Here is an 11,716-nt window from a genome sequence, read left to right on the forward strand (position 1 = left end):
TATTCACCAGGCTGTCAATCATTTGGAAGCCTGCACTCACAAATAAAAAATCTCCACACCACAAGCCAGGCAAACACCTGGGCACAAACAGATCCCCCCTGATACTTCCAGCTCAAACACACCCCAACCAGGCACCCAGATGAAACCCAGCTTCCTAACTAATGATAGCCATCCATTTACCCGAAGCCAAGCTGCACTAAAGGCCTCCAATAAAGCAACACAATGCTGCCAGCCAATCAAGATACAAAAAGAGCCAAAAACAGACAGAAGATATTAGAGACACCAATCAAGCAGAACACAGCAAACTCCGAGACCAATAAACACAGACCAAGACTCCCAACCAATCAGGATGAAGAAAAAACCATTCTGGCACAGCAATAGGCTGCCCCAAATTTAAATCTGAAACCACTGTAAAAGTCTGACTCACAGACGGACACAATACAGAAGCCTGATGATGGCAGATGAGATTCTGCTGAAACGTTGCTACAACTTTAAAAGCACCACTACTATGATGTGGGAAAATACCGAACAAAGCTGAAGGCCATACATGTAAGTACCGCGAAAACTTAAGAAAACAAATTATATATATATATATATATATATATATATATATATATATATATATATATATATATATATATTATTTTCTTAAGTTTGTACTGTATGGCCTCAGCTTGTTATGTATTGTACGTATATGTAATGGTGTATATTATATGTATATGTATATGTATATATATATATATATATATATATATGTATATGTATATATATATATATATATATATATATATATATATATATATATATATATATATATATATATATATATGTATATGTATAGTGTGTATATATATATATATATATATATATATATATATATATATATATATATATATATATATAATATATATAAAGTCAGGGGTGGGATCCTACTGACATGACAACTGCTTTGGTGAGTGTGTGCTTTGTACACTATTCACAAATTACTGGCTCCGGCAAGCATTCACCTTCTCCCACTGACAAGGGGCATTCAGCTGTGCCATGCAAAGCAGCTGAGGAGGAAAAAGCAGGGAATAAAGCACAGCCTAGAGTCCAGGCAGGTGGGTGGGCCAAACAGAAGACCAGAAGATCAGTTTGTTGTCAACTGCTCTTCAAAGCAACCAGTTCTATAGACTGGTACAATCCCTGTCAGGGGTCTGACAAACCCACCCCCATTCAAATCCTAAGTCTCTAGCTGCATCTCTCAGAGTAAAAAAAATAAAAAAAATATTAGGAGTGACCATGTAGGCGTTACCTGGGTGCAGCTGAAACTAAGACACATCATTCATTTCCCCCTTGACCCTGGTCTTCCCCTCACCCCCTGGATGTATATCCTCCAATGGGACACATCCATAGTCAAGAGTCATCAATCATGCTCTCCAGTAATAATCTTGTGCGCCAACAGCTTTGGCTGCCTAGCAATTATCTGAAGCATTTTAGGAATGCCCTACTTTCCCCCTCGCTTTCTGCTGGCAACTAAAAAGACCAAAGAAGTATTTTTTAGTTGACACCCACTCCTAGAGAAAGTTATTGAGAGAATAGAAGTTTTTTTTCTTTTTTTCCTTGAAATGCTGTGATGTCCTTTGGCATTGATGTAAGCCACTAAGTATATTTATGCTTTCAATTTTTTATTTATTAAATAAACACTGGCTTGTGAGGTCTGCAGCTATGACCCTGGCTTTGACCACTTTCCTGGCCAGGAATCTCTTTGGGGCCTTCAATGAAGCCAGGCTGATCACCTTCAGCATGCTGCTCTTTTGCAGTGTCTGGGTGAGTTTTGTGTCCAACTACATGAGCAACAAAGGGAAAAAACATGGTGACTGTGCAGGCCTTCTCCATCTTTGCCTCCAGTGCTTGGCTGCTGGGCTGCATCTTCATCCCTGAGTGCTACATTATCATCCTAAGGCCAGACCAGAATACAAAGGAGAAGCTTACAACCAGGACAAATGTGAAAATGTGAGACAGAGGAATTTTAAGCCTCAACTTTTTCAATCATCTGCATGTAGGAAATGGTCCAAACTGTTCTCCATACATAAGTGGGCCAAAGATTTTGCTTGAAATAATGAAAAATATTTGGAAGATAATGTCCCCAACCATTTACAGTAAAATTCCAAGATGCCCAGGGACCTTTTTTGAACTTTCAGGGTATGATATCCCAGTAATAGGTTTTAGTCAGAGGTGGTATTCAGCTGTTTCTGACCAGTTCTGGAGAACTAGTAGCAGTAAATTTTAAGTAGTTCAGAGAACCGGCAAATACCACTTCTAACTGGCCCCACCCCCATCTCTTCTCTGCCTCCCGAGTCCGAGCTGATCAGCTGGGTCTTCTTTGTTGCCCTGTACAGGAGAATGGAGCTGGAAAGCAGGTTAGTGAGGTGGGGAGGGAATGGGGATTTTGCAGTATCCTTCCCCTGGAGTGGGGTGGGAATGGAGATTTTGTAATATCCTTACACTGCCACACTCACCAAGCCACACCCACAGAACCGGTAGTAAAAAGAATTTGAACCCCACGACTGTTTTTAGTGACCATCTAAACTGAGTACTGAACACATGTTGAGTAAATCTAATATTTATTTTCCATCCTCTTAATTTATGCCACACCGAGACTCTTGGTGGTAAGAAACAACCATCCAATTAAATCAAGATGCTGATAGATAAGAATTAAATGCCATATATTTCTCATCATCTTATGCATACCTATCATTCCAACCTAATTAAAACAGAGGTAGGTAACTTGTGGCTATCCAGATGTTGCTGAAATTCAGAAGCTCCAGCCAGAATGACAGCCTTAGCCTATAGAGTCTTAAGATGCCACATCAAGCTTTTTGAAACAGCAATACCTGTGAAGTGAGAATCTTGCTGATATGCCAAAAAATATGGTTGTGGTATCTATACCTTCCATTGTTTTAGTTGTGGTTTTTACAGACAAGATTCTTTCAATCCTCTCCTGGAGGAGAATCCAAGTCATTTTTCTGCAGCCATCTTGATCAGCCTTCCTCTGAAAATTGCTATTTGAAATAAGAAAAAGGAAGTGTTTTATCTACGTATGTAAATTCCAGGTGCTCTTCAAGAGTAACCACATAAGAGCATATTGCAGTAATTCAATAAGGAAGTGACCAAGACATGAGCAAAGGCACAGTTGGTACACAAGAACAACCTTTGTGAAGCCTTCTCTAGCAATGTGCCCCTTGAACATTGAGCTGTAGTCATGAATCTAGGATGTCCCATAACAAGTTCATCACCTTCATCCAGGGGAGCGCCATCCCATCCAGAGATGGCTCATATCTAGATGCTTGGGGGTGGGGGATCAAAACCAGGAAGCCACTCCCTCTTCCTAAGTTTGAATAAAAGTTAGTACCACCCCAACCAATCTACATAGGTTCCAGGGGTTTGGTCAACACTACAATAGTAACACCTGCCTGGCCATGAGTAGCCTACTGTTGATTCAGATAAATTCCCTGACAAGCCAAAGGGTCCTCCTGTGGGGGCGGAGGGGTTAAGTGGTTTGATGGACAATGCATTGACCCCTTATTGTGTTTGTCTATTTTATTTTCCAGCATGTGTTTTTTCTTCAGGGGGGGATGCCTGTGTAAGGCATCCAGAAAGTATCCATGATATCAATCACTCCGAGACATTTTTCTCTCCAATTGATTTATTTAGAAACAGATCTGGTATGTCTAAAGCAATTTCCCAAAGTGGAAATATTTTTGCGCGTTACGCAGAATCCACTTTCTCTCCTCCCACTTCTACACTTCATAAATCACGAGAACCAATTAACTGCAACTGGAATTTCTTAATACGACATACAGAATAACCTTGAACTTTTCAGCTCCTCCCCCCTTCCATTTTAAATGTGGCAGCTGAATTTCAAAACTGACAGCCTGTCAGCTTTGGAAGACATATTAACACCAGTAGCTGCCACACTGCCACATTCATGTGCCTGGGAAATTGGGAGGGGGGATTTAGTAAAGTGTATGTATTTAGACATAATAGTATTTTTCTTTTTGGTCAAGGTCATGGTATTCCTGCACCTGGAGGAGGAGTGGTTGAAGGGATGTGTCAAGTTGGGACAGATTGTGATTGGACCATGTGATGGACTGATGGGTGCAGGGGCTGGATTTGGCTTTTTGAATTACTGAGGGAAAATCTGGAACTATCAGATTTGTGTTTACCCAGATGTGCAGTATGACCACTCAAATAAAAGGGAACTTTGAGAAAATGCCTGTCTTGGAGTTTTGGAGTTGGAGTTCATTTTCTGGAACGCTGACAGTAGGAACAGATTTTATTTTCCTGGGCTCCAAATTCACCGCAGATGGCCCCTTCAGCCAAGAAATTAAAAGACACTTGCTCCTGGGGAAGAAAGCTATGGCAAATCTAGACAGCATACTAAAAGCAGAGACATCACCCTACCAAAAAATGTGTGTATAGTCAAGGCTATGGTTTTCCCAGTTGAAATGTATGGCTGTGAAAATTGGGCCATAAGGAAGTCTGAGCACCAAAGAATGGAAGCCTTTGAACTATGGTGCTGGAGAAGACTCCTGCGAGTCCCTTGGACTGCAAGGCAATCAAACCAGTTAGTACTGGAGGAGATCAGCCCTGACTGCTCTTTAGAAGACCAGATCCTGAAGATGAAACTCAAATACTTTGGCCACCTAATGAGAAGGAAGGACTCACTGGAGAAGAGCCTAATGTTGGGAAAGATTGAGGGCAATAGAAGAAGGGGAAGGTAGAGAATGAGGTGGCTGGATGGAGTCACTGAAGCAGTTGGCATGGGCTTAAATGGACTCTGGGGGATGGTAGAGGAAAGGAAGGCCTAACAACAACAAAAATATTGGGCACTGGATGAAAGTTGTCTAACAAGTTTGCATCCATGGAGAGTCTTTTCAGAAAGGGGTGCACTACAGATTAACAGAGTTGAAAGGTACCTTGTAGATCATCTAGTCCAACCTGTCAACTAGAAAGATACTCCTTTGGTAGCTGCCAGAAAAAGGGAGTGGGAGAAAACAAGGCATTCTTGAAATGCCTAGATAATCAACTCAGCAGCCCAAAGTTGTCGGAGCATAAGAAGGTTATTGGAGGACTTCCGGTGGCATTCTTGTCAATGACACATTAGAGACCGTGATCAGGCACGGTTTTGATCCATCTTTACCCAGTTGGAAAGGTCCTTAAAGGACCAGATCCATCTGACCCACCTCGTGGGGTGGGAGAAGAGGGGGAGACTGCCAGCTGGGTTGAGGAGAGCTGCATCTCCCCTCCCTGGCTTTGTAAACAGGGAAAAGTGGCAGACTTTAATGGCTGCCCTGAAGACGGGAAGTTGCTGGGACACAAGTTTTGTGCAGGAGATTGAAAGTGGTGAGCAGTGTGTAACTGGATAAAAGACTTTGAATATTCTTTTTGAAAACCCCGAAAAAAACCAAAAGAAGGAGCCCTCATTTGGAAGAGTGGTAGTGGCAAACAAGAAATAAGAGGAAAATATAAGGTAAAGAAAAAGCTGGAAATAAAAGAATCATATACAATTAGAGACTAAATTTGGAACAACAATTGAACATTAATCAGGCGTTAGATAAAATGCTGGACTTATTTTGAATTGATAAAATTTAATATTAATACTATGGAAAAGTGATTTAAAATAAAAAAAAGTGATATAGAGCACCACCTAAGGATTAAAGATTTCCTTCTTTTTTGTTTCTATGGAAAAATATTGGTTGTATAAACAAAATCCCCAGAAGCTCATAAAAAAGAATGGGGGATTATAGTAATTGTTGGAAGGGATTGTTGGAAGTTGATTGTGATAAGAAAACAGAAGAAAGAGAAAAATGAGATAAACTGAGACTTTTGACAAGGACTATAATAGAAAAACTTGACCTTTAACAAAATAAAGAATAACTTAATAGACTAAAGAAATGGAAGAAATAAGCAAAGAATTTAAATCAGAGCTCCAAACTGTGAGAGAGATGCTTAAAGAAAAAAATGAGACTGGTCGAGATAATGTTGAGTAAAGTAATGGCATCACAGCTTGCAGAAGAACAAAGGAAGCTCAGAGAGTATGAATATGAAGAACAAGGACCATTGTCAAAAGACTTAAAAGGATTTATAACATAGACATTGACAACAGAGACAGCAAATAAAAGAGATAAGACACAGAAGAAGAAGAAGAAGAAGAAGAAGAAGAAGAAGAAGAAGAAGAAGAAGAAGAAGAAGAAGAAGAAGAAGAAGAAGAAGAAGAAGAAGAAGAAGAAGAAGAAAGAGGAGGAGGGGGGGAATATACAAGAAGAAACTCCAAAAAAAAAAAAAAAAGAAGAAGAACTAAAAAGGGGGGGGGGGACATGGCTGACAGGCAGAGGGGAAAAAATATAAAACCAGAAGGAAAAAAGAAGATTGGGGAAATTTAGAAAAGGGAAACCTAGCCAAAATTAAAAGGAATGTTAAAGTTGTGAGATTTTGAGATAAGAGTTAGGGATTGTACAAGGGGGATACCACATGGGAATGCATATTGGAATTTAGTTTAAAACTTTCTGGAAATTATTTTAGGATTATATAACTATATATATATAACTGTATATGAATTATGCTGTTATGAACCCTTATATTGGAGGAATAAAACAGGGGAATGGAAATGTATTAAAATATATAAACAAATTTTGGATAAGTGGTAAGAAAGAAAAAATATGATTATTAATGATTATAAGAAAAGTGAAATGTATTAAAATATATAAATTTTGGCTTAGTAGAAAAGGGAAAAATATGATTATTAATGATTAAAAGAAAAGTCAAGATGAATTGAGATATATTAGGAAGTCATTTCAGCAATCCTAGGGGGGATACCTTAAAATATACATGTTTTAAAATATACAGTTGATTATTTAATGTTAATATGCTTAAAGTTGGGGAATGAATTATTATTTTTTTGAAAATTTTATTTGGGTTTTTACAAAAACAAAATACAAATAAAACATCTTTTTGAAAATAGCATGGTCCCAGGTTATCACTTCTTCATACAGACACAAAACTCAATTTCATGCTCATTTTTATATTCTATTCCATATCTTATTACCATTTTATATTTTCTACAGTTTTTCCCATCTTTTAATTTTCTCAACTTTGTTTTAATTATCTCAATTCAAATCATTATATTTATACTTTTGTCTGTCCTGTTACAATTTCACATTATCTTATTAAGCAATTTTTTCTCTGTATTTACCAATTAGAATATGACACCTTTGTATCCTTTAATTTTATCCATTCAAGCTCTTATTTAAGCTTCAATGTATAGCTTTAAGATTATAGCATTCAATATAATACATAATTTCCAATCGAATTCTGCTTGGTACATTCTTAAAATAGACACTATATTCTTAAAAAGAAATATATATATATTGGCTGAAGGCCATACATATATACACACACACACACACACACACACACACACACACACACACACACACATATATATGGATCTTTGGTTATTCGGGTTTTCTCCCGCGTAAGATTGGAAGTATCTAGGCAACGTTTCGATGAAGTCTCATTCATCATCTTCAGGCTTGTGTCTTCCACTCTGTGCTTCTCAGAGTGATGTGAGCTTTCAGCTGCTTCTTCCTTTTAACTGCTAGTGGGGGTGTGACTTGATTGGGTGGGGGCTTGGCTGTGTTCTGATTGGGTGGGGGTGTGTTCTCATTGGTTGGGGGTTTGGCTATGTTCTGATTGGTTGGGGGTTGGCCGTGTTCTGATTGGCTGGAGGTGTGTTCTGTTCAGGTGGGGGCTTGGTTGTGCTCAGGTTAGTCTTAGTTGCTGGGGGATTTGAGCTGGTGAGCTGTGATCTTGCTGTTTGGCTTCGAGTTCGTGGTCATGCTGCATCTTCATGGTGGGGGTCAGTTCGCTTCATGTATGGCTCAGAGGGGTTTGAAGTGGGTAGTGATGCAGCTGCAGTGCAACTTCTGGTCTGTGGTCATGTCTCATCTTCTGTGTGGGTGTGAGTCTGCTTTTTACGTGGAAGTGTGGTGGTGGCATCTTGTGTGGCCCTCGTGGGTGTGGGTCTGGTGTCATTCATCATGTTAGGCACTCGTCTGTTCATGAGGGCGGGTTTCCAAATGGCTGGTAAGCGGGAGGTGTCATCTCTTTTATTCATGCTGTGTGGGCGTTTTTCTATCTCTATGGCTTCTCTGATTATTCTGTTGTTAAAGTGTTCGGTTTTGGCGATAGTTCTGGTATTTTTAAAGTCAATCTCATGTCCTGTGGCTTTGAGGTGTTGGACCAGGGAAGAGGTCCGTTCTTCTTTTTTGATTGAGTTCTTATGTTCTTCAACGCGTGCACTTATTCTTCTGTTAGTTTGTCCGATGTATGTGGTGGGGCAGGCGGTGCAAGGGATTTCGTATACTCCTTGGTTTTCTAACTCAATTTTGTCTTTAGGGTTTCTTAGGATGGTGGATATTTTTCTGTTTGTGCAGAATGCTGTTTTAATGCTGTGTTTTTGGAGGATCTTGCTGATTTTGTCTGTAGTGCCTTTTATATATGGGAGGAGGGCTTTGCCGTTCTCTTGTTCTCTGTCTTGGATTTTGGTTGGGGTTTCTTTTTGGATTAGGTGGGTAATCTTCTTTCTTTGGAATCCATTGGCTGTTAGTACGTTGGTGAGAGTGTTTAGTTCGGTTTTTAGGTGTTGTTCATCAGCTAAGCATTTTGTTCTGGAGATGAGTGTCTCAGCTACGGAATTGATCTGTGCTGGGTGATGGTGTGAGAGTGCGTGTAGATAGTGGTTTGTATGTGTTTTCTTCTGGTAGATGGTGTGTCCTAGGGAGCCATTGGGTTTTTTGTATACCAAGACATCTAGGAAGGGAAGTTGATTGTTAGCTTCTGTTTCCATGGTGAATTGTATTTTGGGGTGTAGGCTGTTGAGGTATGTGAGGAAGTTGTTCAGTTTTTCTTTCCCGTGTGGCCAGATTATGAAGGTTTCATCTACGTATCTGAGCCAGAGTTTGGGTTTGTGATCATATTTTTCTAGAGCTTGTGTTTCAAAGTGTTCCATGTAGAGGTTTGCGATGACAAATGAGAGGGGTGATCCCATGGGTGCTCCTTCTATTTGTTTGTATTTTTGTCTGTTGTAGGTGAAGTATGTATTGGATAGACAGTGGTTGGTCAGATCTAGGATGTGCTGGGGGGGTTGTATTTGTTTTGGATGGCTGTCAAGGCTTCTTTTATTGGCACTTGGGTGAAGAGGAATATGACATCGAAGCTCACTAGTAGGTCGCTGGGTTGTAAGTTTTGTTTCTTTATGATCTCGATGAACTGGAATGAGTTTCTTACATGTGAGTTGATGGATTCTGCATAGGGCTGGCGGGCTTGTCAGGCGGAGCAGGAAACAGGGGCAGGAGCCTGGCGGAGCGAAGATAGCTTAAACCTGTTGAGGTCTCGCTGCAGTCCCTTCGCAGGGAAAGAAGCTGCCGAGCCGGGAGGAGCGCGGGATGCTGCCGGCTCGCCTCCCCGCCCCTCAGTCATGACTGCGGGAGAAGGATCCCCAAGCGCTGCCCTTGCGGCCGCCACCGATGGAGCCCCGATTGATTTCGCCTGAGCCGCGTTTGATTTGGAAGGGGGCGTGGGAGGCGGTGCCAAAGGAGTGCTCTGGGGTTCAGCCAACCGCCTGCTGAGCAGCTCTGGGCTCCCCACCGCGGCTGGCAGATCTTGGGGCTGCGCTCCGGAACCCAGCGCCACGGGATGGCGAAGCTGAGCGGCGGGAAAAGGCGCGTTGAAGCTGCAGCGGCTGGCTCAGATCTCTTGGTCCCGGGAAATCCCCCTCCACCGAGGTGCCTGAGCCCCGAGCACTGCCGGCGGCGAGGAGCACGAGAAGTGCAACGGGGCCACGGGAAGAGCTGCGCCCCAAGGAGCGACTGGCGGCCGGAGAGGCCAGGACTGGCAGTGGCGGTGAGGGCCCGACCTGCATGGGGGGGGCTGGGGTGGTTTTCTCCCGTGCCTGGCTTCGGAGCGGCCCGCCGTGCGCTCTTGGGCATCTGGCTCGCTGCGCCCTGGGCGTGCCTTTCCCTCACCTCTCAGCGAGCAGCAGCAGCAGCAACAGCAGCGGCTCCACTGCCGCCGCCTCCTTCCTCCCCTAACGCCCGCTGTTGTAATGCGTATTCCCGTAGACCTGAGCAACAGCAGGCGCTTCACACCTCCCTCCATGGCCTTCCCCTGCGGTAAGATGGGAGAGAACAGCGGCGCCCTCAGCGTACCGGTGCTGGGACCTCGCAGCTGGACCGAGGCGCGCTCGGTGGTGGACGTCATGGCTTGCAGGGTTAGCCAGCAGTTTCTTGCAAGAGACTGAAGGCCGGTCTGCTTCCCCCAATTAGACGTTGGTTCAAGAGGGAGGGTCAGCCCTGCTACTAATTGGTGGTTCACAGTTTATCCGTGGGCACCGGAGGAGTTATGTTTTGGGGGGTGGGTGTTTATTTATTTTTTATCTTATAAGGGGCCAACTTGTGTAAACTGAGGGGGTACATTCATACATACATACACACACACACACACACACACACACACACACACACACACACACACACAGTCGTTTATTCGTAGCGGAAGAATCTGTCTATCTATCTATCTATAATGGTCTTTTATAAAATTGGTTTGGCCCTCGAACGTAGATCTGATTTTCCATGTGGCCCCCGACAGAAATTAATTGCCCACCCCTGCTCTAGGTAAAGAGGAGGTTCCCCTCGCATATACGTACTAGTCGTTTTCGGCTCTATTGGGCAGTGCTCATCTTTTTTGATGACCCGTAGTCTCTCAAAATAACCCCAAACCCAAAACAGTCCGGTAAAGCCTTCAACTTAACTTCACTGTTTTATTAGGCACAGTTTAAAGTCACAAAAGTAAATAATGAGGCAAACAGAAAACCAAAACAAACTGCATTGATGAGAGTTCTGAAGCAAGCCGAGATAACTAATTATAAACTCCCGGAAAATAACCAAGAAAAGTCCATGGGAAGAACACCAGCAAAGATAAGCCTCTTTCAAGGTGAACACTAATTTACTTCAGCAATTCTAATTGCGCAGTTCAAACTTATATACATAGCTCCCACCTGCAAGCCACGAGGAGGATCATGGTAATCTCCTTTTGAGTAGACCTCGCTTTTCCCTGATCCTCTCCTCCCTGCGTGACCTAGGATGGATAGGGGATAGGCCTGGATCCTCCTCTGACTGCTCAGCCGGCCTCTGCCCTTCCCCAGCTTCTCCACCACCTCTGGAGCCACACTCCCACTCCCTGTCAGCTGTTCCTCCTCTTCCTCAGAGTCAGACTCCACCAGGGGCATGACATCTTCGTTACAAAGCCAAAGAGCCAGCGTTGTCTGAAGATGTCTCTGTGGTCATGTGGCTAGCATGACTAAATGCCCAAAGTGCACAGAACACTATTACCTTCCCACCAAAGTGGTCCCTATTTTTCTCCTTGCATTTTTACATGCTTTCAAACTGCTGGGTTGGTGGAAGCTAGGGCAAGTAACTGGAGCTCCCTCCGTTATGCAGCACTAGGGATTTGAACTGCTGAACTGCTGACCTTTCTGATTGACAAGCTCAGCATCTTATCCACTGAGCATGAGCTGCAGAGTCCCAGAAACACAAACAACCATCTGACCACGACCCATACACATTGCTTCCAGCAATGCCTCCCTTTGTCTGTCATGCTAAACAGCCCCTCC

Source organism: Notechis scutatus, unplaced genomic scaffold, assembly GCF_049901735.1.
Source record: "Notechis scutatus isolate UNSWTSFEM ecotype Mainland unplaced genomic scaffold, rNotScu1.2 NSCUSCF30, whole genome shotgun sequence".
Lineage (NCBI taxonomy): Eukaryota > Metazoa > Chordata > Lepidosauria > Squamata > Elapidae > Notechis > Notechis scutatus.